At 45.1% G+C, this 25,259-nt stretch overlaps 1 protein-coding gene across 2 annotated transcripts in view; it reads right to left on the reverse strand.

Moving 5' to 3' along the window:
- Positions 1–25,259, reverse strand: part of tln1 (talin 1) — a 116,379-nt gene extending 91,120 nt beyond the window's left edge. For both annotated transcript variants that reach the window (XM_035392076.1, XM_035392078.1), the window contains exon 1: positions 25,091–25,259. The gene's annotated coding sequence lies outside the window, so the exon portion shown is untranslated. The remainder of the gene's footprint in view (positions 1–25,090) is intronic.

The raw sequence follows: 25,259 nt of genomic DNA on the forward strand, positions 1-25,259 counted from the left end.
CATAGACAGACACACACAGACACACCTTGTGACACGATGATTAGGGCAACAATAGCCCCCGGGCCACTTCCCACCCCTGCCTAGTCACTGTTAGCCCCGCCCCTGCCCTGCCACTGTTAGCCCCCTCGCCCCACCCACTCCCCCACCCCCACCCCCCCAGCGGAAACCCATTCCCAGATCTGATGTCTATATCTCTGAACATTTCAAGCATTCCAAGGCCTTGATAACATCTCTGCAGTAATAGTCCCGTGCAATTTTATTTACATCTAAACAAACTCCAAGGGACTTCTATATTTATAGCTACAGAACTGGGAGGGACTTGCAGTCTTACAACAATTACCTAAGAGCGCTGCTAGAACGCAATGAGCTGGAATCCGGTAGATACAGTCTTATCTTTACACAATAAGAACGGGCCTGACTGCTACAGTCGGCTAGAAAGATTCAGTGCAACTTCACAACTCCCTCAACATTCATTCATTCATAAATCTTAAGGATAAAAACTTACAAAACCTTTTGTCCCATTTATGCCCTCGTTAAAATCTGAGAACCCAAATTATGCGTCTCAAGGCACAACTTTGTCACCGGACCCATACAAGGTGCAATCCAGAACAAACAGTCACCTGTGAGCCAGTGGCTATTTCACCCACTACAGGTCAAACAGTACTTCAAAACAGCCTGAGACTATTTTACATCCAATAGGCCACAAAGTACTACAGGAAAGCCAGTCACTACTTTACATGCTACAAGTCAGGTACTACTGCAGGATAGCCAGTGACAATGTCACACCCCACAGTCCACACAGTACTACAGGAGAGCCAGCGACAACTCTGCACACTACAGGCCAAAGGGCACAACAGATGAGACTGAACTTACTGAAGTAGAGGCTAATTTCTCACGGACAACAGCTGGTAGCGTGTGGGTGCCTGGCTCAGGGCTGGGAGAAGCTAACGCAGCAGAGACCTGAGGCAACCCTGGCTGACTTCAATCCACATCAGCCCTCGCAGTCACAGTGTCCCTCCCGCACACAAGTCATTGACAACATGGACAACAGCTGTTTTCCAGATGACAATGATATAATAATAATGCATGATCGTCAGAATGATCAACTTTTATACTCAAGGGCTATATGAATGGAAGATTATCAGCTGTCAGCCATCCAACAGGCAGTCATCACACAGTCATGCGGAGAAACCAAGAAACGGCAAATCCCAACTCGCACGAAACATCGCGAGCCTCTGACAAAACGCAGACGCCTCAGGAGCAGCTGCTGCCATCCTATTGGTGCAAGCAGCAGAGCAGGAGGAAAACATGGTAATCACGAGCGTTTGTCCCAAAAAAAATCTCCCGCACAAACAGCCTTTCGTAGGGTGCAGCTGTGAAATAATCCCGACTAATACTAGACTACGAGTTCCAGACACCTGCAACAAACTAAACCACAGCGTTTGAACGCACAGTATTGTATCGATTTTCTCTCTGGTTTGTAGTTACACAACATGCCATCCAAAAACTCAATATTCTCTTGATTTAGCAGAGGAGTTCAGTTACAATGTACTGCAAGCCACCAAACAGCATGGCAAGCTTGTACTTTCAGAGAGGGTTACATGTACACAATTCCTGCTAAAAGACATGATGATTTGCTTGATGTCAGTCCTGTTGCAAACACTGAACCAGACCTTTCCACAAAACAAATTACTCACACAAATGTTTGTGCAGAGCAAAAGTGCAAGATTTTGAAAATTATTTTTCTTTTAGCATGTATTGTCTTTTAACTTGTATCAAACACACTACACCATGAGGGTGTTCTTGTTTTAGGCCTCAGAACCTTCATTGATTAGAGAGCTTATGTCCAGCAGTTGAAACGCAGAAAGCACAAGTGGCACTCATACTCAGGAGATTTCAGACGTCTGTGTCCTTATTTAAACAGTTCTGCTTTTCTTTCCGATAAGCTTAGCTAAATAAACAAGTTTGAAAAGAGAATGCGTGAGAGGAAGCTGGTTTTAAACTTTTCCCCCAAACTACTTAAAGTGCAATACATTTAACTCAAGTGAATGTAGCTCAGAAAAATTAAAAACATAAGTCACAAGAAATTAGACATGATGGCAGCCAAGTGTTTGTCAAGGGACATACAGAATGAACATACTGTACAAATCATCACATTTGGTGTCTTGACAGCTCACATGGTTTAGCTGAGCATTTCAAAAACAGAACACAGGAAATGTGTGGCGTCCAGATAAAAATAATTTTAGTCAAGTGCACTTGCTAATTTAAATGCCTCTCAGTCCTCTCATCGTGCCATACAAAAAGAATTTCTTCTGCCTTTTCAGAAATATAATAAAATATATCTCAGATTGTTAAACCACGGCCAATAATGCTTTCGATATTTTGGCTGCAACTGCTTGCCCTAAAAATGGCAGTATACATGTACATTTAACTGACCAACCAATTATCTCACTCACCAGCAGACTGATTCCCAAAGTAACGACACCTCGTCATTAGAGGTTAAGACCAGACCTCTGAACAATTTCCTAGTCAACTCCTGCACTCACTCGATCCTGCAAATGGTACATTTTAAAGTGCCACATGCAACAAGTCAATAGTGTGAGTCTTAACAGAATTCATAAATTTAATTTTCAAAATCCACCCTATTTTAGCACATTGTTCTCAGGTGTACGTATCCATGAACAGACTGAACTACGCATCAAAACTATAAAGCAGCAGACCTAAGCACCACAAATCACATTCTAATGGCCATTTAAACCCACTGCAGCCACTCAGTAAATCCGCTGCAGATATTGTGACTGTGTGATATTGTGATGTATCTGGCCCAGAGTCCAAGCATCAGCCCTGGGGTATAGCACAAATCATTCTGTCTCCCACTTGTTGAGGGATGCGTTCTGCTTATATTCGGACCCTTCAGCAGTACACACTGCCTCATGGGATTCGTAGTCTTGGAGGCAAGACTTTACAGGAAATATGAACAACGCAACATGTTACCAGACAAACAGTGTTACTTTGCAACTGTCCAAAAGTAATTGCTCACGCCCTTGAACAATATCTCAAACATCAATGGCAGCATTTGATGGCATTTGGGTAAAATGTTGCCAACAGATTAAAATGGTCCTGCAAAAACAGCTAGCTTCCAAAATCATTTTCAGCAATAGGGGAATATGACAAAATGATTATTTTCACGGCAGTAAATCCAAAATCAGAACCGAACCCTGACCCTCTACCAAAAAATATACATCTTACTGCACCTCAGCTTTCCCGAGCCACATACAGTAATCTGCCAGAAGCACATAAATCCTCTGCATGTGCACGTGCTCAACGCAGGATGCAGTGTTGCTTTTTCCACTCAGAAAGCCATGGGGGCTGCAGGGATGTACCTCAACTACAGGCCTCACACACACATACACGCACACACACACACACACACACACACACACACACACACACGCACGTACACACACACACAGACACACACACACGCAAGCACACACACACACAGACACGCACACACACACACACACACACAGACACACACACACGCAAGCACACACACACACAGACACACACACGCACGTACACACACACACACACACACACACACACACACACACAGACACACACACAGACACACACCCAGAACACACACAAACGCACAAAACACACACACACACACACACACACGCAAGTGCGCACACACACAGACATGCAAATGCACACACACCAAACAGAAAGAGAAGTGCTCAGGAATTCACCCACTAGCTGCAGCAGCTGAGGAAGGCCCATTAATTACAGTATACACTTTCTCGTAAAACTGGGGCCTACCTCCAAGCCTGGCCTGTGTTCATGATAGCCTGCAGCCCCATTAACAGCTCACGCAGGCCAGCACTGAGCTAACCACTGGGATGCACCATCTCCTCTTTAATGTTCAGTGCCTCTGAAAGCGTGACTAGTTCACTCCTTTCTGTAGACAGAAAACAGCTAGAGTAGAACCCCCACCTAACTTACTGTTATTTTTTTTTTTTAATTTCACCCAATATTTTCTCCCAATTTTGAAGGCCCAACTGTGGTGGTGTTCATCCCTGAAACCTCCTGGTTTGGGAAGGTGCAGGCAGGCCCACGCTCTCCACCAAAACACGCAATGTTATTGCTTCTTCTGACTCACAGGGACACAGAGTCGCAGGAGGAGCAGGACACTTCCACACACTGTGGACACCTAATTGGAACCCCTGAAGAGCTTTTAGAGAACCATGAGCAACAAGTTCCCCAAATGCCAGCTGTCACCTAAATGGTCGCATGCACACCTGTTTTCACAGGACCGAGGGGGGAAAAAGTCTAGCTCTAGGCTACAGCTGAACAGCATGATGAACATGTTAACCTGCGCAATCCAGTCAGCACTTTCAGAATTTTTTTCCCCCTCAAAGCCATAAAAATGATGTCATTGGAACAATTTGCATCCCTGCCACCAACACCCCTAGCTGGTTACTTTTCTCACCTGGCTGGCTGGGGGCTGGTTGGGGGCAGGAGTTAGGGAATGAGTGTGGGGAGAGTGCTTAGGGTGAGATAACCAGCACTGCCGCATTGCTTGGTTCAGTTCCTGATCTTCAGGAGGGGCTGGGTTCTACCTCCACAAACGTATATCTTACCACCATTAAACCAGGAGTGGTTGGGTTCTACCTCCACATGGCCTCACCAGACCAGCCCCCAAACTGAGAGCACTCACCGCAACCAATGTGTCAGTGGCATCAAATGCAAAGAGTAACCACAGCAAAGTAAAGCCTAACAGCCACGGGTAAAGCCTAACCTTAACGGGTGTCACATTTTCAGACCACCACAACCACAGTCCAAGGAATGATGGGTCAATCTGCATCTCCACCAACTCCTGACCAAACAAACTGGGAATCAACCAAGGCAAGGCAGTATTTGCCCAACAGGTCAAAATTTTATATTTACATATCTCCAGGCATGCATGGCCTCACAGTTCACGGCTGTTCAGTGGAGTGTTATCTGTGGGTATCTGTCAGACTTTGATCCTCAGAAGAAAAAAAATACAATGCCTGGCAGCATTTGAAAGCAACCGACATCGAGGTTTGATTTCAGAGCCTGTTTATATAGCTTTTTAACAAGTGCAGTCATTTCTGCCATCATCATATTAGCACACTGCCACGCATTCCTTTGCTTTTATCTGGACTAGTATCTTCCAGAATACCATGAAATAATGGGCCGCACCACATCGCCGAATTTGCCGTTTTTAAATATGTGAATGAACAATCGAAGCTGAGGCGCCCGCTGATTAGGAGTAACTCCGCTTACAGTGCGCAGCTGGCCCCCGTTCTTCATCCTGCTGACTTTTTGGTCTTTTTATGCGTATACAATGTCAATGCTGTCACAGAGGTGATGAGCAATCGCCAGCGATGTCAAGGGTCAACAACAGCACTGCTGCTTATAATGCTTGCAGTGGCAGTGGCGGTGGCGGAAATCATAAATAAATCATAATTAATAACCAAATAAGCAGAAAATATATCGGCTAAATTAAATCAGATTAGGACATTAACGAATAGGGAGAAGGAGTCCGGAGGCACAAGGAAAAAAAAGAGGACACGGCAAGCGATCAAAGCTGCCATCAATTACGCGGACAGAAAGGAAATCTCGCAGTCTAGACGAGCGTCGCTAACGACCGGTTGGGGCCGGAGTGACTATCACGAAAAAAAGCTCTCCGTTTCCCAGTACTCCACCATCTCGAGCTCGCACTCTGAGGCAGAACTTGGCACAGATCTGGCCGCCATATCTGGTCTGGACATAGAACAGCCGTTCCAGCCCTCTGTACTTAAACGACACAGACCCGAGGCACGAAGGAGTACGCAAGGCTATCCGTCACTTTGTCTCGTCGCTCGCCAAATACGCGGGACACAGATACGCCGCGCACTCGGTCGCGTGCTCCAGTAAATCTGCACGTAACCCATGACACCCACTTTCAGACACTGCATGAGACAGTCCTTATCCAACGGTCATTTAGCGCACTGTATAACCTTTTTTTTTTTTTTTCAAAAAACAACTCGAGATACTTTAATTCTAAACTGGGATTTCAAAATCCTCCTCTTGCAGTTTATTTGGAAAATTGCAACAGAGGAGCGAAGGAAACCACAGCCAACCAACCGGCCAATCAGAAAGCCCCCCCACCCCCCCCCCCACCCCGCTCCTATGACGATGAACACTGCAGAGGCACTGAAACCTGGCCCTCGTGTGCTGTAGAGCTGCTGATCTTCTTTGCTACCTGATACTTAATTGATTGATTAATGTCACTGACCGGGCCAGAGGTCCCCCCGCTCAGCTGGTGACCCAGGCCTAAATCAGCCCCTGATTAGAGAGGAATAGTGAAAACCAGCAGTACTGCTGGCCTGGAGGGCCGGTTTGCAGTGCACCTGCCATAGAGGCTGCAGAGTGCGGGAGGAGAGAAGGAGGTTCTCAAACCCCAATCCTCCCAGGCCCCATGATTCATGCATGGAAAAGTGAGTCATTTATAAGAATGCTGCAAACTCAAAACTTCTTGGGCGGCGGCAAACAGACCACCACAAATATTTTTCTCCAGACGCATCCCAACCGCTCCCTAACTGGACACCAGCCAGTCACCCGCCAGCCCTATGCGAATTACACCGGCCTCCACGTGCCGGCCATGTTGACATCTCTGGGCGACAGTGCATGTGTGTGTGTGTGTGTGTGTGTGTGTGTGTGTGTGTGTTTTGTGTGCAGGGACGCAATGTGCATGTGTGCGAGATTTCGGGATGACCACAAAGACAACAATTTTCTGGGTCACTAGCTGGAACACAGACCCGTAAAAAGGCCGTCCCCAAATTTTAACGCTGCCAAGGAATTTAGACTCTGACAAATACAGTGATTGCGTGACTCCAATAAAAACCCTTTATTTTACAATGACATTTCCCTTGTGCCTTCTGGAAGATCACGGAGGTGAAGAGCTGCACACAGATCACTGCACATGTTGACTCCTGAGGCAGTGAAGCCCAATTAACACCCTGAGTTACTGAATTAAAGGACCCGTTGGAAACCTAGCACATCAACAAAAAACATTTTGATTAAAATCTCAAACTACTAACAAATTCAGTTAGTGTGAAGGCACTGCCCTTTCCTGCTTTACATCAGAATTTATATCCGCCAAATTGTCTGCCTGACTGAAGTTGCCCAAAAGCAGGTCAACAAGAGTCGACGCCCTTGTGCAACGAGGAGGTTCAACCCCGCTGACTAAAACCTCCCCCCCCGGCCGACTCTGGGGAGGATTGCGTACTGGCCTGTGAGGCCACGGGGTTGGAGGCACGGGCGTGGTCAGCAGCCAGTGAGACCGTGAGGCCGCGTCACTGTGCTGTGAGTCAGCGCTCAGCAGAACACGCCACCGGGCAGCCCTGAGGACACGGACCCCGCCGTCGCTACGGTGACCCTGGCTCAAGTAACACCAATATAATGTGAACACCAGCGTCGAGCATAACATAAAATATTACATTTTGGGAACTGTATTTCAAGTGTCATACTTCTAAAATATTTCAGACACAGATCTGGAAAATTGCAAAAAGAATTCTTAAAAAATAATAATAATAAAAACGAGACCCCGAGTGCCCAATCCGATGACAGTAGCTGACGCCCAATGACAGACGGATGATTTGTGTCACTCAGCTGTCGCGTACTCTTCCTCCCCTGCACAGCCCAGGGTCTTGCTCAGGGGAGAATGAGCCTAAACGGCTCCCCTAATAGCCTGCGCTTGCTGAATCACTTCCTGAGTTTGGCGGCTGACGGACAGCGGTCTGTGAGGGCCGAGGGGCCTGGTCTATCTCCTCCCGCCAGCTGTGACCCGTCACCGTGGCGATCGCAACCGTCACCAAAACCGCCGCACAGGCGCCTCAGCCCGGCAATTCCCAGATAACGGACAAAAATACAGAAGAAATAAAACCGCATATTTGTTTCAAGTTATCTCTTTGTGTCAGAGCAACACGCTCAGCTCAAGACAAAGTTGCACATTTCCATTAGCAAAGTCTCTTTAAAAAATTGAAATGCCTGGGAAGTACAAAATCACCTTATATGTACAAAACATAATAGGCTGGCATTTCATTTGAATTACCTGTACCCTTCTTGTAACAATTTTGGAATGATTTTCAAAATTCTAATTTGGTGTTCTAGAACTCCATTGCTTTCAAATACCAGTAGCGATTGTTACATCAGCATTAGAATGTTCAGTCAAGAACGATCTTTGACCTTAAAGGGCTAAGAAATACAGGAAGTGTGGTCAGTACTGGGTTTTGATGATTAATACATTTTTTTAAATAGACCGTATGGTTGAAAATGCTGTAGCACTTCCTTTAAAGAATGGAGAATGCGGTTGACAGTTGCATGACAAATATAATTTTGGAAGACAAGTTGCATACGACAGTAAAAATGACATCTTGCTGAAGTGCAGGAAAAAAAATGGAGGGTCTTCACAACCTGCCGCAACAGTGACAACAACACTCAGGCATTTATCACTCGCCTTGGGAAGTTTTAGAGGTGGCTCGGTCCGATGGAGGTGTGAAAATGACTGCTGTTCAAACATGCTTTTTGAATGAAATCATTGGGGTTCCCTCCCCAATCACAGAGTGACCCCCAAACATCGAGCACTGCCCAGTGCTTTGGGTCGGCCGAGGGGGTTGAGCCCTCTAACACAGAAACACTGCTGTCCATCTGTGAGTTTCCACACACTGATGTCAAGTTGACCACTCCCCCCCCCCCCCCCTTTTATATTGCTATAGGGATCCCGGAGACCATGGGGTGTTTTTGACGGATAAGCCACTGGGGAATGTAAGGGAATGTAAGCAGTAGTCGTGGAACATCTGCTGGGAGTCTAATCTGCAGAATAAACCGCAAGGCTTTAATCTCTCTTGACACATTAACATGGGATGCTTTCGCTCGCACACCATTATCGAATGCAAGGCATTTCAGCAGCGGGCTGGGCTATAGCTTGACTGAAATCTGGGCTACAGCTTGAGTGAAATCTTTAAAAAATGAAAGAAAAAACCAGCTACACACTAACTGCAGTCAGATTAGGAAAAAAGTCCACCGTGGGGACTTTTCTTTTCCAACCTTATGTTTGGCTGAAATTGCATCCTGTGCTCCATTCTGTTGGAGTCGTAACACGACAGATCCAATTAATTTGAGGAGTAACCCGGAAAAAATATGTGAATGTGCATGAACCACACCAACATGAAAGGATACACAGATTTTCTGAAGAGCTCACTGCGTGCTTACAAGTCGGCCACCACCAAATCTACCATATAAAAACAGCATTTAAGCATTAACGGCACAACTAAAGAGTTTTTTAAAAAGAGCGAACAGAACGAAACGCGGCTAACAGCTAGCATTCTCTCCAGGCGGAACACGCATCAAAGTCAAAGACAAACTGAAGCTCAGAATGATCGTATCACGGAACAGAGCGCAGATTGTTCTCAAATGTCAAAGAATATTCACATCGGGTTCAACACCAAATTCCGGAGTTGGCACCAAAGATTCTATCTGTAACAACTTCAGGTTGCTTTCAGCGAACGGAGAGGCCCGAAAGTGCACCCACGTTTCGGACCGCGGAAACACACAGGCCTTTATGACATCAGTTACGGAATCAAAATGGCGGTAAAACAGCACGGCAGGAAGCTATCCTAATGGAGCGCAATCTCTCACAGGAAACTACAGCATTTCCACAAAATCACTACTTGGGCTATATCGATTCAGAATCACGAAAAGCAAAACAAAACAAAAAAAAAAAAACTTCCTCTTGGGAGCAAAAAACTAATAAAGAGTAATGGCCTCAATCTACTTCCCGCTGGCCACGTTCAGCATTAGTACAATGCCGTTGGGTTCCTTTTCAAAATGCTCCAAGACTTTCCTCTTTCCCTGCAAACTTTCCCATTTGAAACCCCCCACTGGCTAAGAGACCACAGCTTTGAAAATGTGTCAGTTCCATAAGGTGCACTTAATGAGAGAGAGAGAGAAAGAGCGTGAGATTTTTAAAAAATGCAGGCGGTGCTTTGGGAGTCTTTCTTCGCTTTCCCTCTGAGCAGAGCGGCTTGCCAAAGCCCAGTCCTGTGCTTAAATTAAGCTTTGGTGGATTCAGAACAGGAACATGAGCCTGGGTTAGAGACACATCATGGCTGCCCCAGCCCAGACGCTTCATGGCTGAATTCCACACCGCATTCCTCTCGAATTCCACGGCCATTCTCTGTGGAGAGAGAGTTCGAGGCAGGGAAAAGGGAGGGACTCTCAGCCCCTGAAGCCCTTGTAATTTCATTTGCTCCCCAAGGGGATGTAGGAATGTTTGGGGGGGGGGGGGGGGCGTAAAAATGTCAATCGATGTGATGGAGGAAAAAAGAAGAAAAAAAAGAAATCTACAAGTTGATCTGGCTCATCAGTTTTTGGATTTATGTCCCTGTCAGAGGCAGGCTTCAACAGAAATCTGGAGCCGCCACACACCCTTCCTTTATAATGGAAGGAATTCAACATCGCACCTTAAAATATGACCTGGCTTTCTAAGGAAAGTCTCAACTGGGCCAGTGGTGCAGTTCGTGCAGTTTTTAGTTCTGGGGGAGAAAAAAAGAAGTTCTCCAAATCAGAGTCACATTACCCTCCGGAGTGCAACCAATAAATCGGCTACATTGAACCATGGGTACTACATTCATAATTCAAACTAAAACTGCTAATAAGCCTACAGTGGCACGTCGGTCTTCATTCAGAAAAGCATTTGGTCGGTCAGTCAGCGACGCAGGTTTTGCCATTTTTCTTTCAATCAGCAGTCAATTCAGAAACAATGCGGACATTTTGTGGTCAAATGTGTGGACATTTTTAGCCTATCAACGACTTAAATTGAGCACTTTGAAATGCACCAAAAACCTAGCAGACACCACGGACTGGACACCTGGATTAATGACCTCATTTCAAAGAGGAGGTCAAGATCAAAACCCTCACAACAGTTAGGAATCGTCTCTTATAATACAAAATGGACATTGTGTGTTGAGCTCAACAGGTGCCACAAATAACAAATGGGGGGGGGGGTCCCTCCCAGAGTGTGAATGGAAGCTACTTTGCAGCTAATCCAATTACACCATGAAATGTTGTCATTCTTTGCCGTTTTGGTCCCTTGGAGTGAACCTCCATGCCAAACAAAGGGCGGTCACATTTGTACCCCAAAGCGCTACACAGTTAAGAGCCCCCCAGGGTATGAAGAAGCACAGAGGCCTATTCATTAAGATGGTGACAAACAGGGTACGCTTCCCAGATCAACTGATCCCCTAAAACCCCAGAACAGGGCGTGTGGGGGGTGGTAATGTTCCCGTTTTTATCGTTTCTGTTTTTGTCAGCTTCTGACCGACAATAATGACAGGTTGCTCCAAGACAAGCTCCATGTCCGTGTTATTTTAATCTTAGCCTGGGAAAAAAGGATAACCATTCCCTATGGGAGGTCCTACCCACAATCCCCTGGGAGAGACAGAGAGAAACTGAACTTTCTCTACAGAAGGCCATTTTTGAAAAATAAAAAACAATTTATGTAAAAAAATTAAAAGCCCCCAGCTGTGTACAACTCTCCCTGGGGGAGATGCTCAAGTCCCTACAGATGCTCAAGCTTGTTAACATCTTTGTGTAGGGCTCAGTTCCCCACTTCTGACATGTGGGATGGCCGTTGTGGTTGGCCAAATGGAGCAACCGCAAGGACAACCAAACTTTTTTTCCCCCTCTGTCGAGGGGGAACCCTCAGAATCTGTTCTGGAAGTTTTGTCACTCTGCCGGAGGTGTCATGGCTCGGCACGTGTCAGATCCCATTTGGAGAATGCTCTTCAGAATGGAGGGTCTTTAGAAAGACTCACATTTAGTGCCTTCATCCAGAAAGACATACATAGCTTACATATTTTTAATGCAAATGCATACAGAGGGATATTTGCGGAAGCAATTCAGGTTAAGCTACTTTGCCCAAGGATACAATGACAGTCCCCCCCCCCCTCCCCCCCCACCCCCCATCCACTAGGATTTGAACCTGCAACCTCTGAATTACAACCCCAGGTCCCTGAACATTACTGCCATACTGCTGCCCGTACAACAGCCTGTGAACCTGCCAAACAGGGGTCAACCAGGTCAAGGCCCATGGAGCTGAAATCACAAGACAACGTGAAAAATTCCAAACCAGACCAGTACGGCTGCTAAACATTCATCCTCTGCAACCGCCAGCCTACTGATAAGATGTGGACCAATCACATTTTTTCTTTCCTAGAATCACCCCTCCGGTGCAGCAACTGCAGCCTGCGGTGATTAGGTGTCCACAGCATCAATGAGAAGATGGTACTGATACCGCTTTGGAGAAACAGACACCCGTCTGGCCACCTCCCACCATGCATCATGGGAAAATATGTCTGGTGATAAAAGTCCTCACTACATGCTCGCTGCGAAAGAGGAAGTCAATCCGGATGCCCATGATCCTTCACGCTGACAACCACATTTCCATGAAGACAGCTGGTGTCGCGCCAGTGCATTGTAGCCAGCGCCGCAGGCTACAACACAAGGGACTGCAGCTGCTCAGAAAAGCGCAGTCAGACTTAAAGCGTCTACAATACATTGTACATTATCAATACATTATCATACATTATCAGTCCAAAAAAATCTGCACTGGGGAGAAAAAAAAAGCCTTGTATTCAGGTTAAGATCTGCGTACTCTAAAATGTGACGCATCAAAAAAAAGAATTCCGTTTTCTTCAGAATCCCACGCCCTCACACGCCGATCGCAAATACACTGAATCAATCCCACAGTCCTCTATTTCCCATTACACAGCAACAGCAGTTCAAGGTTGCATACAGTAATTACACATTCCCAAAATCAAGGCCAGGAAGAGAGTACTGTCCATAAATTGTGCTAATAGCACTGGGACAAGACTGAGGAGGTCGTCATTTGATGAATGGATGGACGGAGAACAGATTCTCACATTTCTCAAGACACCCAAAAGACACTGGCAGTGCAACTCCATTCCAACGTGCAGATCAGCAACACGATTCAGTGCTAGCGGGCGCGGCTCGTGCACACAGCTGACCGCCATCTCATCGACACGTTAATAAAAAATACCGCACGTCGCGAAACATCGGCACAAGCTCCAGCCGTGGAAAGGGACATCAGCGTTTTTTTTTTCTCCTCTTTCTTTTTTTCTCTCCAAATATTTGAAATGAGTCTCGTACTCAGTAAAGCCCTTCTAAGGGAAAGCTTGAACTGATAGCCAGAAGAGCTGGCAGGGAGAACACTCATCCACTACAACAGGCCTTCACAGCAACGTCATCTTTAAAAGCATACACCTGGGCCACGGGCCAGTCACCGCGGCAACCCTGGCCGCATCCTCTGGCTCTCTACTTCAGCTACTGCCTTAGCCATGAGTCAAGCGCCAAACAATGTCCGAGTCCCTTGCGCAAGGCACAAAAAAAAACAAATAAGTAAATAACTGGGGAAGAATGTGCATTTGTTCACCTTGAGTACAGCCACTGTATGTAAACTGACGCTGTTGGAGAGTGAGGTCACGGGCTCTCCGGGGACTCTGAAATGGTGCACGCACTTAACGAGATCCAGAGCCAGAGCATGAGTCAGCACAAGATGCCCAGGACACGTCATAGGGATACTCAGACCACGGGACTGGGCTTTAACCCAGTGCTGCAAATATAGCAAATTCCACTCACATAGAGAGAAGGTGAAGTATGTAAGACAGTGAATTATCAGACGACAAACAATATACCCACTGATATGAATTACCGTGCAGAGAGTTCATGAAGGATTTCATATTCTACTTTGACAAATGTCACCTGGTTCTCCCCACAGAAAAGGCTCTGGATTTCAGTTATTCTTCTTATAAAGCAGTACATATGCTGATTTGTGTTTAACAAATCAAGAGAGCGATGCTTGCTCCGGGCATGAACAGATCTGAATTTTATAGACGCTTGTTAATACATGCTCCCATAGGACGGGGCCAAACTAAAGGCGTAACGGCCTCGGGTAGTCTGTTTCTGAGAGGAGAAGAGCTTCTCCAACAAACCACTTCTGCTTAAACACACTAGGCTATGTCAGCATTCACCAGTACGTTTAGATGAACTAAGGCATTACATTACAGGCATTTAGTAGACGCTCTTACCCAGAGCGACTTACACAAGTTTTTACACAGCATTTACATTGCATCAATTTGTACAGCTGAAGCAATGCAGGTTAAGTAACTTGCTCAAGGGTACAGCGGCAGTATCCTACCCAGGAATCGAACCAATGACCTTTCGGTTAGAAGCCCAGTTCCTTACCCACTATGCTACACTAAGGCAGTACTCAGTTTGCTTTACTGAGAATATAAGCTTGAAAGGTTTGTAAAAAAAAAAAATAAATAAATAAAATAAAAATTGTTTTCATAGCGGCAAGTGGACAATTAATCATCCAAAATATGCAGGGGCGATCGAAACAGATAGCGGTGTTATGCATTGCAAATCATCGACACGCCGAAGGAATCCAACCGGATTCCAAAGCAAACGGTTTCGTTAGCCAGAAGAATAACAGCGCGCATTTGCTTTGACCAAATATGGTTGCCAGAACAACAGTGGCGGAGGGACGTTCTGCGGCACCTCCCGCAGCAGAGCGGCTGGGCGAGATCTCCTAAACGGGTATAAACCTGGAGGATGGACACTCACTCACGCAGACGTAAATAACGTCTCAAGTCTTTTCAGCGTGAGGTGATTCACTTTCGGCTTTACCATACTAGGGGCCACAGCATTTCAGCGAAAAGGGGGGCCTGGCGTTTCAGCCGAAACCAAGCCCTGAAAATCGGAGGAGTGCTCGGATACGGCAGGGGGCTGGACGAGGACATTTTTTTTTTCTCGTATTTTAATATCTGAGAATAGCAAGTGGTGGAAAAAAGAAAATGACACACTTAGACATGAAAGAAGAAGCTAAATTCAGGAAGGAAAGACTTTGGCAATGCACAAAGCGGTTGCAGACATGAGCCAAATCGCTGTCTTCTGTTTTTAACTTTTCAGTGCTTTTTAAGCAACTGCAGATTTTGTATCTTGAAATTATACTGTGTGTGTGTGTGTGTGTGTGTGTGTGCGTAAATATATTATATATATACTGCCCCATTTTTACACATATATATATATATATATATATAAATATAAAATATCATTACTATATTTATATTTTATACTTAGTCAGAATTGTTGTTGACACCATAAAAGAGCATTGAATACCACACCCACTGTGGCATAATGGATTGGGATCATGAAGAATATTAACACCTATATCCGAATATGCCATCCCAGGGGTGGGGCAGCCGCAGCCTGCTGCTGGCCTGGTCAGGATCCAGGGCAAAACCAAGGGCTGCAACAGCACATTGAGAAGCAGTATTTTCAATGGACCAAGCTGCCTGGCAGCCCCATAAATTCAATTATTTCTTTATACACGTGCATGTAATAAACCAATAACCAGTACAGACAATTTCATGTAATTCCGCTTCTGACACCGTTACAAGCCTAAAACACTCATATCTGGCTCTGCTTAAGCATCACACAACAGGACCCCTGAAGCTGGCTCCCTTCCCCTGTGAATCTAGACCATCATCTCCTGTTCATCTCATCAGCCTCAGGCCCCCAGGGGCATCTCCATGGAGACCCAGAGCGGGACTCCGGGATGGGCGTCCCAAGGACTACGTCTGACCTGCTTCGCTGCGGCAGTGACCTACAGCCAGGAGGAGACCATGCACCGAGCAGACCAGGACCATCCCATCACGACACCGTCTCTGCCTGCATTACAATACTCTCACTTATCAACGGCAGTGACGTGCTGACGGTGAAATAAAAAGAAAAAAGAAGAACTTAACAACTACATGTTAATATGATAACTATTACCCTGTAATTATGCACCGCAGAAATGGTTTTCAGCAGATGCAGGGCCTAAACACACTACTAGATACCGGGATCTATAATCTATAAAAAATCTCCACTGCTCATTCAAGAAAAACAAACATGATCAAGCATAGGGACTCATTTTCATGCATCCACGGTCATAAAAACAATATTTTGGGCGTTTGACATCTCTGGCATTAGTCTACAGTTCAAGGTCAGTGAACACAAAGGGCTGTTGGGGGTTATACACACTGTAGATAAGAGTAGCTCATTTTTGGGATAGCTACATATGAGGGAAGTGCAGCTCTTTGCCTAGAATACCACAGAACAAATGCAGCCAAACTTACATAAAATAACTCCAGTGCAGTTCATCAAGCCACTTGGAAAAATGATCACTAGTAAAGTTTACAACTGCAATTAAACTGTGAAGTTGAACACAGTAGAGTATAACAGTCTAGGAACTGGGCTTAAAACTGAGAGATTGCAGGTTCAAATCCCAATGCTACTGAACCCTTGAACAGAGATAAATAGCTTTCAGTAAAATATCCAGCCACATTAATACATTAATACATGGGGAAAAATGTAACCTTCGTAAGTTACACTGGATAAGGGCATCTGTTAAATGCCAAGAAGTAGGTCTAAATATGAATTTTCCACACAGAGCACCTTCACAATTACTTTATAGTCACTCTGCATGAAAACAGATTTGCATGCCAGTGTGCCTACTCAGATTACCCTTAAAGCCACAGATAGTTTGCATCTGTCAACATCTCACTCCACGTTTCAAAACCTCATCTTAGATGCGTCATTCCAGTACAGTTTACCAACTTAGAAGAAAATAATTTATTTGACTTTGTCATATTGTGATCGTGGTTTCCCACAGTTTTATGTTAATATCATGACACAGCTGGAGATGCTTGTGTTAAGAGTGAAGAAAAAATATACACAATGAATCTAAGTCCATAAATCACATGTGTTTATCCATAAATCACACGGAGGTATCAGTGGATGTAATAGTGATGATGCTACAGGAGTCACTTTACTACAGAGGCTAAACCTGGCGCACCATTGGCCTTTGAACCTTGGAAACGGTCCAATCAGAGTTTAATTTGGGACAGGGAAGCCTGCTTGTTACCAAGGGAGACCCAGGGCAGATAACGGGGTTCATATGCACACAGCACATGCAAGCCCATGTGCACCAGTGAGAAAAAGGCATGGGCAAAGGGTGCCCGTGAATCAAAGGTGTGCTCTGGAACGACAGGCTGTGGTGAAAGAGTGAGCTACAGACTCTATACACCAACCAGATACTCTACACATTCTGAACACAGAAAGTTCTGTCACCCTACTGCCGAGGTCAAAACAGTCCAGTTTAGTAAATCTGAAATGCATGAAGGGGGCATGACCAAGCACAATACCGTGGCAAAGGACTTGTGTAGTGTAATACAACCCTGGAAACTCCCATTATCGGACAGAATCTCCGGCGCTAAGAACAGAGAGTGATGTAAGCAGCACAGGAGCCAAGTAATTGGGGAGACTAAAGCATCTGTGGTGAGGCTTCAGGAAACCCAGAATGGGACGAGCCCAATGAGAGTGCTCAATGATGAGAACCAATAAGATTGGCTGTTCCACAGAATTCTAGTTTCTTAGTCAAATCCATTTTGATTGGCTGAAATAAGTACATCTTGCTGTAGTTCAACCAATTATGGGATTTTTGAAATCTCATTGTCCCGTCACTATATGGAGGTGCTCTGGAGTTTCCACCAGTAGTTTACAAACTCCCACAGGCTGAAAATCCACTTAATCAGCAAATACGTTTCCTGTAACCTACTCTTTAATAACTAGTAGCCTGAAATATGCTCAAATATGGAAGTAAAATGCTTTCAAGGTGTCAAAACAACAGTGAGTATGCCATAACAGGTGCAGTGTTTAATTTGACCAGTGTTAATGTCAAATGGAAAGCATATTATGCACAGCAAGTTATTTTTTCGTGTGTATCATGTGACATACAACATCGTTCACACACACCACAAGGGGGTCTCAATTTTGGGACCTGCTACCCTAGGTGATCTGGAGCAGAGAAAGCGGTGACCCTGTGAACAGAATGAATGCAAACCTCTACCCAGCAGCAAAGCAGGTTTCACATTTCTCATTTAGCGGCTATGCCAGGCCAGGCACGGGGAACACTAATAAATGTCATGGGGGGGGGGGGGGAAGTGTGTTGAAGCATATTAAGTGGATTATTTAGATTTTACACATCTTGTGTTTGCCTCAATCTTGCACATTTAAGACAGGTGTTCGTAAAACTTAAGATGAGGGAGAAATATGAAATATACTCCAATTCCAATTCCGTTGTCCTCAAGCTTCCTCTCGTGCACATTTTGCAGGGAAGAATATGTAACTACAGGACCTTGGCTAGATGGGGATAAAGGAAAGAAACAAGAACAGTGAAAAATTAAGGATTAGCACAGTAGTGACGCCATTCACCTTTTTGAATACATTTGTCCTAAGTATGGCCTTGTCCTCAGCCAGCCAGAGTAACCACTGTATGATTGCATCATCAAGCCTGGTTCATTACAGCAGGTCTGACCCGGACTGAAAGGAAGTCTGCACAAGCAGCAGAGCTTTCTCTCCTAAAGATGACCACACCGCAAGGCCTCGAACTCCGCCCCCCTCCCTACAGACAGCAGAGCTTTCTCTCCTAAAGATGACCACACCACAAGGCCTCGAACTCCGCCCCCCTCCCTACAGACAGCAGAGCTTTCTCTCCTAAAGATGACCACACCACAAGGCCTTGACTCCGCCCCCCTCCCCCACCGAAGGTGGACTTGACAGCTGTACAGGAATTCGGCCCTAAATATAACACCTAACTGCCGCTGACCAGCTGCTGCTGTGGGGGTCTAGACATCTATGGTGATATCCATGGTGACCTGCCAGGACAGGTCTCTCTCTAGTTGGATATCTATGATGCAAGATGGATATCTATGACGCAAGATGGATATCAATGACTCAAGATGGATATCCATGACTGTTCACTGCCCCTCAAATGAATCAGACTCAACTTCTTTATTAAATGATGATCCCACAGATTTTATACCGCAGAGAAAAGGGCCAATCACACTTGACCACACATATTCTCCATGAATCTGGTCAGTTGCTTAGTAACCAGTTATTCAACAGCAATTTTATAAACAGGTATGCAAATTCTCTTTGATCGTATCTTTTGGGGCTTTTAATACTCAAGCCAGAAATACAATCACACTTAGGCCACAAGGTGGAAAAATAACACGCATACAGATGCAAAGCCCAATAAATTGTAGAATCAACTTCTGTATCGTGCCTCCACTAACACATCTCATTGCTCCACCCAACATCAAAGTGAAAATATCAAGAATTTGTTTTGAAAAATGTGCATGTATACTTTTACATGTTAGCAATATAATTAAAAATGGACACAAATGTATTCTTGCTACGCAAATTCTGGGAGTCAGTACATCGCTTCATCAGGAAACCATTCAATGATTTACAGCCTTTTAGAGACTCCCACTTAGAAATGTTGCAGCATGTCACAAGGGGAAAATGACACCGATGATGGATGAACTACATGTGCAAACAGGGTATTTTAATGAAACCTTATGTTTTATCAATGACTGTATCAAAACAGTTTCCATGGAAGTGGCCTTTGAAGCCGAACACAGTGCAGAACTTTTTACAAAAGACCGCCTACCTCAAATAAATTTTAGTCGGGGCAGTGCGTGCCCACACGAGATTTAAAGCCAGACAAAACAAATGGAACTCAGATAGTCCGATTTCAAATGAAGCACATGTGACTACCCAGAAACTCCTAAATGCGTGCTTTATGTATAGTTATTCAACGGAAGACAAAAGATAGTTTTCAAACATTTAGTATGCAAGAGCTTATTCAAATAAGCAGATATTCTAAGGAACTGATAACTTTCTGAAGAAATAAAAACCCATACATCAGACTGATAATACAAGTCAATGTAAATCTGGTCTCCGTACCCATCTCCAATAAGCCAGTTATCACATCACCTGGTCCTGGCAGGTAGCCTAAACATCAGCTTATAAATCCCAAAACAGCTCAAGACCATCTTGTCTCAGTCACGAACAACCCTTCCCTCCAGAGCTCCTGGAAGCCAGCGGTGGAGGTGCATTGTGGGAACTGCGGGGCAGGCTTCATTTGCACGGCCGTGGAATTTTTCGCGCAAATGACGAAGAAAGGGGGCGGAGCCTCGCCAGAGAGGACGAGAGTGTCGCAGGGCAATGCGCGTTTACCTCTCCTCTCGTGACCCCCCCCCCCATCCCTCCATCTCCAGGGAGGACAATGATAGCCTTATTTCCCCACCCATCTCCCCCTCCCCCCCCCAACGCCCCCACCACAATACCGCACAGTGTGTCCTCAATAGCAACCTTGTTAGCAGGAGAGTGCCTGGCGTGCAGACCAGTCCCATGCTGACTTTCACTGGTTATTAACACCAGCAGTGGCATAATGCAGACCCCTTCACCTCATAACTGAGAGACAAAAGACACCTAGAAGGCACTGGCACTGCAACATTACAGAATGACATAATACTACCAATAGCAGTGGTGTTCCAATATTGCAGCATAACATAATATAATTTTATATAATATCAGCACTGTTGGTCACATAATGACTGTTGTTGTACAGTTGGCTGAAAATGTCCACAAAAATTTCAAATAACTTCGTACAGATGCTAATATTTCTTGCGATTTAAAAAGAATCTGACTGAATCCACGACAACCTGCAGATTTAGGTCAATGAAGGCACACGTCATAGGATGAGTTTGAGATAAAAAAACATTGTGGCACTGTCTTATCAACAGACATCTCAGCTTCCTGTGTAGACCTGAACTGTGAGAGGCATTAACAGAACAAAAATTTGAGAAACTCTCACTGCAAAAGCTGTGGTTCTGGAAAGAAAATAATGCTTGTATAATAAACCATACTTGCAATTTGTTTACAGTAAATGTTGAAGGTATGCTCTGCTAAGGATAACTGATATATTGATATTGATTTATATTGATATATAAAGTCCAAGAGGAGGGGACAAACACCAAGACTCATTTAGCTACAGAGCTTTTTCTGGAACAAGTGAATAAACCTCTAACCCAGTGGTTCTCAACTCGGGCCAGAAAGGGCAGGTGTGGGTGCAGGCTTTTGTTCCAACCAAGCAGTTACACACCTCATTCTACTAATCAACCTTTGGAGTCTTTACTAAGGACCTTGATTAGTAGAATCAGATGTGCAACTGCTTGGTTGGAACAAAAGCCTGCACCCACACCGGCCCTTTCTGGCCCGAGTTGAGAACCACTGCTCTAACCTGTTGTTATTATAGGACCACAGTGTAAGGCTCAAGGCAGCAGCAAAACTGAGTCAGCGTCTCCTCTTCTGATACTGGAAAGTATTAGGTCCTTGAGTCTCATTGTTCCTCGAGGACATCCACAAACTGTACCAGCACCTCCTCATCATTTTATCTCAAACTGTTGGCAGCACCATGTGACCGCATATAACTTGAGTTCACGTGTCACAAGAGACACTACAGTCACCATGATTCATATTTCATTCTTTATACAGTTTGTTTCTGTCCAAAATCCTGGTGCTCCCCAATTAAGTTTTTTATGTGCCAGGAAGCAAGTGTGCATACGCATTGTACGATCGACCAAAGCGGTTATTGACATCTAAACGTTCCAGCTCTAATTAATTTTGGCACTCACCCATGGATGGAGCCTTGGGGTACAGAGAGTGATCAACAGAAAGCCATCTCTTTGGCCCAGGCATTGCATCAACAGGATCTGCGATTTCAGGCTGTCGTATAAACATGATAGCGCGCCAGAACAGATTCGTTCTGACAGGTCGCCACCCCTGTACTGGCAGTATGCAGAATGCATTTCTAACAACGGGGCCAAAGCAGAGCCAATGAATTTGAACCAGTGGCAGCACGCAAAACACCACCCTCACACTCCGCTCCCAATGTTCTGTCCCCAGTTTTTCACCTTAAAAAGCCAGCACCCAAATGCGCACCAGTGTCAAAAGTACGCTCCCGCTTATAAATGAGAATCGTGGTCAGATGTTAATTGAACTGAACGCTTCTTCGGCCGGCCTAAAAGAGGACAACTCTCTCGCAGGAAAAGCCTGCGGCCATAGGCACACCCCCCGCCCGCTGTGTTGGGACGAGAGCAGACCCCTCACCCCCCGCATCAGGCCAGGCAGGGCAATCCCACAATCCCGTCGGTTATGTAGGTTACCGCGGATGTCATTAATCGCTCGGCAGCGCGCAACGTTTCGAGCGTGCAGAACCGCGCACCGCCAAACAGGCCTGACGGAAGGCAGGAGACTGGGGGCCAGCCTTCTGCGTTCTGCTGCTCAGCACATTCACTCCAGCGATTACAATCTGGTGATCAGTCAGCTAAGGGGACCTGCATACCTGAGCAAAATTCCAAGGCCTCAAACTCCCTTCATTCCAACCGATGCTTCATGGAATACTTGTTTCATCAGGTTTTTCCACAATTTTTGATTGTTCAAAATGGTTCCAGGGAGTAGAAGTCTGTCAATGCAGAGTGTTACCTCGGCTTCAGTGCAGAACTATGAGTAGATTATATATATGGTCTGATGCAAGTCAAAACAAGACAATGGATCTGAATGCATGTATTAGTATAGTTACCAAGCATGATTTTTTCTCTTCTTCCCCCCCATTCCAAATGTTCCATTTCCTAGCCTATGACTCCAACTGACCACCATTCATTCTGGGCTGTGAGGGGGGGGGGGGGGGGGGGGGGGGACAGGAGTCAGGAGTCCCTGAGGGGTTTTATGAGGGGACAGGCTTACAGTGAGACGTTAATGGAACCCAGTGTGGAACATCGAGGCCATAAAACTCTGAGCGAGCCCTTGGTCATACATATCTGGCTGTGTTTCAGAAACACCTGGCCATGTTCCAATCCATCCCATCTCCCCCTCAGCCCAAGCAGCCCCCGTTAGGGCCACAGGAGGTTATCAAAGCATCCAGGCTTCTGGATTCACCCTCCGCCTTCCACCATCGCGGAACCCCGATTTAGTTCAGGCCCGAGCCACGTGCCTCGCAGAGCATTGTGGGATACCCATATCCTCCCAGCCAGCAAAGACTCTAGCTTTATCCAAACCGGTCCCAATAATCCCTTAAATACCCACATTGAAACATGCCACCTAAAACTGTGTGAACAACTTTGAGTCAGGACGACTTGCACAGAAAGCCAAATGCGCTGGAAACTTAGACTTAAACAGGCCAGTGCAGAGCCTGGATTTGGATGCAGGCACAGACATGTTTTCAAGCTTGGTATGTCCAAGTTAACTTCTCCCCAGGGTGTACATTTCAAACACTCCAGTGATTTTCTTTTCTCCAATTTTATTTCAAACGCTAGCTCGGCACACTTATTAACGATAGACACAAAACTGCTTTTTTTTTGCAGAGACGGAAGAAAATCTCATTTAATGGAATGCCTTTTGGATTCACACCATTCGAATTAGTTCAAAATTCCAAAGATGCCTACTCTACCGATTTTGAAGCATGTTTGAGTGAGGGGGCCCAAAATATTTGCAGAACTGCAACATTTGTTTAAAAATAACATTGTTTGTAGTGTCACACCGACATGTGATACAAACTATGTAACTGCAACAAACACTTTTGAAAGCTTCCAACATTTCTTCGTAATTTTCTACACACAGACAACGTTCCTGTCCAAGAGATGCGTTTTCATATGTAACCGTGATAATACACGTTGCAAAAGCACCTTTCTTTAGCCTACACCGGAAAATGTACCGTTTAACTACTTTACTTTAGAACATGAACAGTCACAATCAAACAAGTAGCCCGCGGCTACATTATTTTTTTTCCGCTGGCTTCCTGTCACGCCTTGTCACAGCGTGACTGGTGTGCGTCGCAAATTTCGCACCCACTGGCTGCATTTCCCAAGCTTGTTAGACGACTTCAAGCTCACACGATACTTTTCTATGCGTGCAAGTCGAAGCACAGGCGAAAAAAAACTACAGACCATGCGTTACCTCAAAGAACAAAGTTTAATATACAACGACTAACATTTAGCCCAGACACCACAGCTTATATCGGCAGCCGGAAAGTGTTTAAAAAAAATAGTTTTCACTGACAGCCAGAGAATTGGTCCTGTAACCGTGTACATGTGGGCCTATTGTTATGCAATGTCAAAGAAATTTAATTTGAGAAACTGGACCACATAGTCCTACGGAGATACAACGTAGAAAAACAGAGGATTTCATTGAATATATTTTCGATGTTTGTTAGGAGGCGTTCCATTGTTTTGTGTCTGTTTGTTTGTTTCACAGACTTCGCAACACTTACGCCTAAGTTAAAGGTTCAGCTGACTATAGTTACCCGAGATACATTGTTTCCCTCAGACACCCACCCACTCAGTCTAGCCATCATGTAATGTGAAGGGTAGCTGTTCTTTCATGCGGTAGCATAGGCTACTAATCTAGATTTCGGTTTACAGTACTAGGTCAGTAAGGCAGTGCCAACAAATGACGGCAAGTGAACTACATGTAGACTTGTAAATTATATTTGTTAAACAAACGAAAAATATTTGACTTCCCTGATAAACACTACTCTTTGTTTATACATAAAATAGCTACAATTATTTATAATCAAACTTTTCCCCAACATTTCACGTGTTACTCTCATACCAGGGTCATCGCTGACTGACATTCACCCTGAAACAACGCATTATCCGTTTCGTTTTCGTCCGGTTTACGCGTCCCAAGCACAGTTTCTATGAACAGTAGTGCATAAAAAAGTTGACTGCCACCTCCAAGCAGTGACTACACTTCTGCATAGCTTTTCCTGTCTGGTAATAGTCTGAACTTTAGGGTTACTGGTTATATGCGCAAACACGAATATCCCCACTTAGATTCATCTAAGACGATGGACAACAAACCGATTGTTTTTCTTATAGTAGTCTTGAGCTAATGGTTAAACGGTTACATGCGTTTCAATTTAAGTTTAAGTGCCGTTTTCGGTGTAGTCCAGCTTAATGTTAAACATCAGAAGGAACTTCACACCCAATGCAAGCAAAACTTTTGAGCAGAACTTGCGCAAACAAATGGTTTTAAAACTCACCTCTTATTTCTTCTAACTACGATGTTTTTTCCTATAAAAAGTTTTAATACCGGAGAAAAATCCCTTTCCCCAGCTCAAAGTGATGTTCCAATTGCTGGTTAATGTCAGATTGTGATTTTTTCCCCGTTCCCTCCCTGCTTCGTTCCTCACGGCAGCTCACAAACTCCAC

The sequence above is a fragment of the Anguilla anguilla genome, chromosome 14 (genome assembly GCF_013347855.1).
Source record: "Anguilla anguilla isolate fAngAng1 chromosome 14, fAngAng1.pri, whole genome shotgun sequence".
Classification (NCBI taxonomy): domain Eukaryota; kingdom Metazoa; phylum Chordata; class Actinopteri; order Anguilliformes; family Anguillidae; genus Anguilla; species Anguilla anguilla.